Source organism: Heterocephalus glaber, unplaced genomic scaffold, assembly GCF_053883595.1.
Source record: "Heterocephalus glaber isolate CG9 unplaced genomic scaffold, H.glaber_assembly_v1.0 deba00001673, whole genome shotgun sequence".
NCBI lineage: Eukaryota > Metazoa > Chordata > Mammalia > Rodentia > Bathyergidae > Heterocephalus > Heterocephalus glaber.
Window position 1 is genome coordinate 2,335,327 of NW_028258410.1, and position 8,165 is coordinate 2,343,491.

At 48.3% G+C, this 8,165-nt stretch overlaps 1 pseudogene; it reads right to left on the reverse strand.

Moving 5' to 3' along the window:
- Positions 1-532: 532 nt before the first annotated feature.
- Positions 533-6,105, reverse strand: LOC101705731 (olfactory receptor 2B11-like; annotated as a pseudogene).
- Positions 6,106-8,165: the final 2,060 nt, after the last annotated feature.

Here is an 8,165-nt window from a genome sequence, read left to right on the forward strand (position 1 = left end):
TGAGCGACATTCTAGAACTTCAACCTTTTATTAAAAGTTTTTATTGTCCTTAATATTGACTGTATTTACATGATCCTTTTTAAGATAAGAGAATGCACTATATTCGTTGGTACCATGGTACCTCTCAAGTCCCTCTGCCATGGTACATCTGCCACCCTGGAGCCCAGCCAGTGTGGGAAACCTTTCTATAGAAGGAAACCAAGAGAGAAGAAGCACCATTGATGATCATGAAAGAAGAAAACAACCTTCTGCATTCTTGTCATATTTTGAAAAACTCATATAACCCTTATGGAGATTTAAATCCATGGAGAATATTCATTCATTATAAGTAGATAAGCATATATTTCAGTGTCACAGTCTGTGAACTTAGGAATAAGGAGAAAGGAAGGAAGAAGCTTAAAAAGAGAGAAGTGGGAGAAAAGCAGAGGAACCTATGAAAGGGGAAAGGGAAAGAGCCAAGAATTAGAAATTAAACCAGCAGGTGCTTATGTACACCAAGTCCTCTGAGCATTTGGGGAAAGCACCTGGTCTCTTAGGACTGCAGATTTGGGTCTGACTTGATCTGTAGTGTGGCTCGCAGGCACTGTGGGCACACAGAGGTGAGGTGTTTTGGGTAGGGGGTTTCGGGGCTCCCTAGCTCCCAGTCCTCACTTGACACCATGGACTCCCTGATGCATGGTGGTGTGGCACACAAGACCCCAACCTGTGCTCTCTGGGGGTGACCAGGACCACAGCCAGGACACATATACCTGCACAGCCTATAGATCCATGCCAGGAGCCTGCGGAGGGCACCCTTCACATCCTTGTTCTTCAGCATGTAGATAAAGGGGCGCAGCATGGGGGTGATGATGGAGTAGAAGAGGGAGACAAACTTGCCCTGCTCCTGTGAGTAGTGGGAGGGTGGCTGCAGGTACATGTAGATGGCAGGCAGGTAGAAGAGGGACACCACAGCCAGGTTGGACAAGTGCATCCTCAGGGCCTTGTGCTGGCCTGTGGGGACCCAGACCCTGAGTACAGGACAGGGGATGATGGCATAGGACAGCAAGATGAAGGCCAGGAACACCAGCATGAAGAAGGCCACCAGCTCTACCAGCATGGCATTTTTCATGGCAGTGTCCACGAATGACAGCTGGATCATGGCTGGGATCTCACAGAAGAATTTGTTCAGCACATGCCACCCAGAGTAGGGCAGCTGCATAGTCAGCGCCATGTGCACCAGGGAATTGCTGAGGCTGCTGAGCCAGGCCAGGGTCACCAGGCACCAGCAGAGCACATGGTGCATGATCAGGGCATAGCACAGTGGCCAGCAGATGGCTACATAGTGGTTCAGGGCCATGGTGTCCAGCAACTCACACTCTTTGAAGCCCAGCCAGTGGAAGATGGTATACTGCACCAATCAGCCACTGCAGCTGATGGTCTTCTGGGCCACGTCCATGTTGAACAGCATCTGCAGCACTGTCGTGGTACTGTAGCACAGGTCCAGGAAGGACAGGTGTCTGAGAAAGATGTACATGGGGCTGCCAAGGCGGGGGTCCAGCTGGGACACCAGGATGATGGAGATGTTCCCCATCATGGCCAGGATGTAGGACACCAGGAGCACCGTGAAGAGTGGCAGCTGTAGCCATGGGTGGTCAGAGATGCCCAGGAGGATGAAGTCCACAGGGGGATACTCCAGGATGCTCTGGTTTTACCCCTCATGGTGCGGCATTGTGGGCCCCTGTGAGGGCTGGACAAGTGGAGTGAGGTCCTGCTAAGGTGCAGTCAGCTGTCCCCACTCCTGACATGTACCCGCTGGGCCTTGGACCTGACCAGGCCTCTCTGCAGCCCACTCTGTGACCTCCAAGCCACTCAGTTCTCCTGAACTCCTATTCCCACCATGTTGAAAGGGGAGGGAGCACTCAATTCTGTTGCTGAATCTGGGGCTGGCAGAGGGAGAGCAAGTCAGCAAAAGCCCTCTACAGTGGGGTCATCTGTGATGCTGGTCAAGGCAGGGACAACCTTGCTGGCAGGGAGTGGCTGCACTGCCTGCCTCTAGGTGGTGGCAGGCCAGGGGCAGGAACACCCAGCAGGAAGGCTCAGTGAGGGTGAGCAGGGGCTGCGGAGTGGCCACCCCACCAGCCCTCAACCCAAAGCCACACTCATCTGTCCTCACTCATTCTAACCTCAGGCACAGGAAGGAAGCTGTGGGCCTTGGAAGGCATCAGCCTGGGGTTATCCAGCCATGGTAGGGTCAGGCTCCCCCAAAGCCCCCATTTGTCTCCTCTCTAATCGAGGAAGGGAACAGGCAGTGTGATTCTGGACACCTTTGCTGCCACCTCATATTCATGGCATCTTTTTTTGGAAACAGGGTCTTGCTATGTAATTCAGGCTGAACTCAAACTGACTGTGCAGCCCAGGCTGGCCTCCAACTCATGGTGATCCTCTTGCCTCAGCCTCCCAAGAGCTGGGATCACAGTTTCTGTGGTGTCTTTCTCCTGAGGTCCTTTGTCCCAGCCCCCATCATCTCCCATCTGCTCTGCCCCACCAAGCCTGTGAAGGGCTCCTCCACAGTCTGAGTTCAGTCCAGTGCAGGTAACAGGAAGCCCTAGATCTTGGGCTTCTGCTTGATTGCAGCAAGTGGAGATCTGCTCGTTTCCATGTTGCTGCAGCACACGCCCCCCAGGCTGAGCTTCCAAGAAGCCCACTGCTGTGTGAGGAGATTCAGATCCCAGGTGTGAGGGACACACAGCTCTCTGTCCTTTCCTCCTGCTAAGGATCCAAGCCAGTGTTCCCAAGGAAGCACTCCACCTCCTGCTCCCTCCCACCCTCCCAGGACTCTGAAAGGACTTAAGGTGAAACCACGCAGGAGACAGTGCTAAGGAGGGCAGCACCACCATTCTGGCACATGAGCTGTTACTGGGCATGGCCAGGCCGGCACTTTGTGCAGAGCTGGAGATTTCACCAGGGTGGCACTGGAGCTACACCCGAGGCCCCTGCCACACCTTAACACTTTTACTGCAGAGGCCGATGTCCGCACTGGGGTTGCCCAGGCTGGGCTGACTTGTGCTCCTCAGAGTGCCGGGATGACAGGTGCCACAGTGCCAGACTGGCCAGCACTGACCCCCACCTGTGGTGCTGGGGGTCAAACCCAGGGCCTCCTAGCAGCAGGAGCACTTCCCTTCATCCCAGTGCAGGAGCCCACTTCCCACCCACAGGGATTGCCACTCTTGCCTTTGTCAGGTCTGCTTTTGTACTTTTCTTTCAGAGCCTGAACTGGGAAAGAAAAGAAGTCACAGGGACAGCAAGGCCAGAGACTGGGAGATGACAGAGAGGAGGTGAGAGACCCACTGGGTAGGGAGGGATGCGAGTCCCACAGCCATATGAGCCCAACTCTGATCCACCATGCTGCTCTCCTGTTGGCCCTGTGCTCCTGGGGCTTTGGCAGTGGGTGCCTGGAGATGATGCACTGAGTGAATAAATCAGACACTCAGCCCAGAATCATGTGATTTCTCTGGTGTGAGAAGCCTAGAGTATCAATAGAGAGCAAAGTAGGAGCTCTGACAGGCAGCAGGGAGATGATCTTTCTCAAGGGGAAGGGGATGGAGAGCCGGAGGGGCCAGGGGGGAAGAAGAGAGTGAAGGCGCCTCACATTCTGTGCCACCTCCCAAGGTCACTCTCAGGGCAGAAGCAAAGCACCAGGGCATCCCCAAGACAGGAGCTGTGGTGTCCAGTTTCTGTGGCCATCCTTTGACTGCACTGGCCCCAGACAAGCTTTGTTTTCTGGTTTTTATACTGTTTAAATTAACAATACAAGAGGTGATAGAAAAATATGGTGGTTAAGTTAAAAAAGTAATCAAGTGAAAGACACATTGGCACAGAGCCCCTTATAACGCCCCCCCCAAACATATTGGTCCCATTGCCCTGCCACTTCCTGCAGCAGTTCCGGAAGTCCTCTTTCCTGAGTGTCTTACAGGTGTGATGAAAAATAAGGTGACTCCTGCAGACTGCCATCCAGTGGAAATTGCTGACATCCAGCTCTAGCAGAGATAAGTTCTACAAGTATCTGTGATGTTGGAAAAAAAAAAGATAGAATCTATTATTTTATTTTATTTTAACATGGGGTCTCACTGTGTAGCCCAGGCTGCCCTTGAACTCATGGTGATCCTCCTGCTTCAGGCTCCAAACTGCTGGGATTACAGGTGTGCACCACTGTACCCAGCTTGAATCTCTTTTATGTTGAGAAAATGCTGGTTTAGTTGTGGATGGAATCTGTCATGAAGGACATTGATACCAGGTCCTGCTGGCTTCTAGCAAATCATCTTGTTCCCCTCAGGAAAAAAAAAACATCAAGGAAACCATTGAGGTATCAGAGAAATGCAGTCATGAGAAGAGTCAGAGAGGACAAGAAGAGGCACTGAGAAGGGATGCAGCCTGGCTTGGAGAAGCAGCTGGCAAGATCCGCTCCTGCAGATGTGACATCCAACCTGTCATCATCATCCCAGCCACAATCCAAGCCATCTGGGATGGGCCTGGGTCAGTTCCAGAGGGTGAAACATCCCTCAGCTCTGGGCAATGTCTGTCTCTCTGTCTGTTCACAGTTGTGGCATGGCACAAAGCATAAGAGAGCCCTTGGAGTCACTCCAGGAGGGCCCAGAGGGGTTGTCTTCCCCAGGACCCCTCAGCCTGACAGCCTCCCAAGGACAGCCCTAGACTGAAGCTTCTCTCGCTTCTTATTGGCAGAACCAGGAAGCAAGGGTGAAGGACACAGGAAGGGTGTTGTTGCAGGATGGGGAAGGACAGGGGACGGTTCAGTGGTCTGCTACATGACTGACCCTGGGGCCAACTAAGCAGGGAGGAGTGGGCCAGAGCACTCACTCCTCAGGCAGGGTTTAATCCCCCTGCAGCCTGTGGCCTGCAGGCTCCCTTTCACTCTCTAGCCATGTGTTCCGGGAGGTTTGGGTCCCTCCCTCTGTATATCCTCTCATGCCTGCCTCTGGCCAACACCCCGCATCTGGCCAACACCCTGAACACTTTGTCCCTGCCCCATCTCACACAGGACACATGGCTGTGTGTCAGTGGTGAGCTCGGTGGCCTAGCCTGTCCTCTGCCTGCCTGGCAGAGCACTGTCAGATGAGCCCTGAGTGACTGAGGTCTTCCTTCTGGTCAGGGGATCAGCTGCAGCTCTGACACTCATTCCACCCAATGGCTGGACCAGGGCTCATCTCTCAGGTCACAGAGTTTGATGTGGACTCAGTGAGAAATATATGGATCATGAAGTCCTTGGACACCGCACCCAGGTAAGCAGCTCCCCAGCCTGGGCCTTCATCTCTCTTGGGTGTCAGACAGGAAACATCGCTTGCGATCTGTCAGAGAAGGGTGAAGTGCAGCTGCCCTAGAAAATGTTGCACAAGTAAAGCGTGACTGACAAGGCTTCATTTTCAGATTAACCAAACAGGAAACATGAACTGGGGGGAAAGCCTTACACTATAAGACTGGGAGATGAAGAAATATAAATGAAGATTTAAAAGGAGGAAGTAAATGAGAAAAGGAGGGCAAAAAGGGCTAAATAGTACATTCTATTCTAGGGAGACTGCTATCTGATTTCTTTTTTTTGTTGTTAAATTCTTTTATTGGTACATTTTAGGTATACAACACAATTACATTTCTCATTGGAAATTGTACCTTTACATAATGCATTTTGGTTCTTATTTTTTCCCCATTCCTAGCCCTCCCTTCACTCCCTCCACCCTTCCCTATTTACAAAGACTTTATTTCCATTTTTTCCATTTCTTATCATTTTTCCTTTCCCTTCCTTCCTTTCCCCTGCCCCTCCCACTACCCCTACCCCTTTGGACCTTTTCTTCCTATTTTGCATTATCGATTATTCATTCTAATCATTGGTACATTTTCAGTATACATTATAATGACATTCCTCACTGGAAATTTGCACCTTTACGTAATCTCTCTTGGGTGAAAAATAAGGGGAGGGGCTACCTGATTTCTGACAGCGGGTTGCAGCTCAGGAAGCATTTCCGGATTGGCTGAGAGCTCTGCAGGGACTCGCTGAGGGCATCTGCCTGCTGGAGTATATTCCCTGTAGCGCCAATCTCCTGCTGTGTCAGCCATGGGGATGATGACCAGGTGAAAAGGACGGCCCAGCACTGTGTGAGGAGCCAGCCTGATGCTTTGTGAGGGAGAGAAGGCTGGCCAAGCTCTTCTGGGTCTGGAGTCTCCGTGACTGCATCAGTCCTGCATATTCTTCCTTCAGGCTCAGAGCTCAGCAGACTGTGGCATGAAATGACTACACAAACTTCTAGTTTGGAACAGTAGTGGGACGGCTTTGGATAAGGAGGTGTGCATGTTACTTTTAAAAATAAATCTCACTGTGTATATTTAAGGTGTACAACACGAAGTTATGTGACTCAGGTAGTGACGTGCTCTTGTCTCTCTGTACTGGCACTGAATCCTCCAGGGCCCTGCTCATTCTAACAATGCCCTACCACTGAACTGCATCCCTAGCCCTTTTTATTTTATTTTTGCTGAAACTAATGCAAAATTTAATTTATTTATTTACTTTATTTTATTTATTTATTTATTTTAAATTAAGTTTATTGGTACATTTTAGGTATACAATATGCTGACATTCATCATTGGAAATTTGTACCTTTATGTAATCTATCATCTCTCTTGGTTCTTTTTTTTTTGGTACTGGGGATCGAACTCCAAACCTTGTGTTTGTAAGGCAGGCTGTGGAACCACTGAGCTAAATCCCCAGCCCTATCTTTGTCCTTACTTTTTCCCCATTCCCCTTCCCTCCCTTCAACCCCTCCACCCCTCCATATTTACAAAGACTTTGTTTCTATTTTTTCATTTTCTCATATTAATTCCATTCCCTTCTTTCCCCTCCCCTACCCCTATTACTTCCCCTTTACACTTTTTCTTCCTAAATCACATTATCTATTATACATTTGATCCTTATTTACACTTTCAGTTTCTCACACCAGAGAAACTATTTGGTATTTACACATGCATGTCCTACTTATTTCACTTAAGACTATCACATCAATGTACATCCATTTAGTTATAAATGCCTCTAGTTTCTCCTTTTTTATGGCTGAGCAGTGCTCCATTTTATTAAAAAAAAAAAAACATATTTTCTTTATCCAGTCTCCACTTGATGGGCAATTGGTCTGTTTCCAAATTTTAGCTATTACAAACTGTGCCACTATGAACATGGGTGCACATATATTGCTGTGGTATGATTCTTTTAATTCTTTTGGGAAGATACCCAACAGAGGAATAGCTGGGTCAAATGGGACCTCTAACCCTAGTTATTTGAGGTATCTCCATGCTGATTTTCCACTGTGATTGCACCAGTCTGGACTCCCAGGAACAATGGAGAAAGGTTCCTTTCTCCCCACAACCCTGTCAGCATTCGTGATTGCTTAATTTCTTGATAGCAGCCATTGTTTCTGGTATGAGGTGGAATCTCAGTGTTGTTTTCATTTGAATTTCTCAAATGATCAATAATATTGAACATTTTTTCATGTTTATTTGCTATTTCTATTTCTTTGTCTAAGAAAATTCTGTTCATTTCAGATGCCCATTTTGGATTGGATCTTTACATTTGGGAGGTCTGATTTTTTTAAGTCTTTATATAATATAGATAGTAGACGTTTGTCTGAAGCACAGCTGGTAAAAAATTTTTCCCACATTGTGGTTTGTCTCTTCATGCTGTGGGTGGTTTCACTTGCTTTGTAAAACCTTTTAAATAAGAAGAGATCCCACTTGTTGATTGTTTGTGCTAGTTCATGTGTAACTCAGGTATTTTTCATGAAATCTTTTCCTACACCAATGTCTTCAAGAGTTCTACCTAACCTCTCTTTCAGACAGTTTAGTGTTTCTCTTTTAATATTTAGATCTTTAATCCATTTCAATTTTAGCTTACTGCATGGTGAGAGATATAGGTCTAGTTTTAATCTTTGGCAATTTGAGCCCTAATTTTTCCAGCATCATTTATTAAAGAGGCTATATTTCCTTTGGTGAGGGCGTTTGGTTCCTTTGTTGAAGATGAGGTTGATGAGTGTCTGAGGAGTTGATTCTACATCTTCTAATCTGTTCCACTGGCCCTCAGGTCTGTTTCTTTGCCAGTACCACGCTGTTTTATCACAGCAGAATTGCAGTAT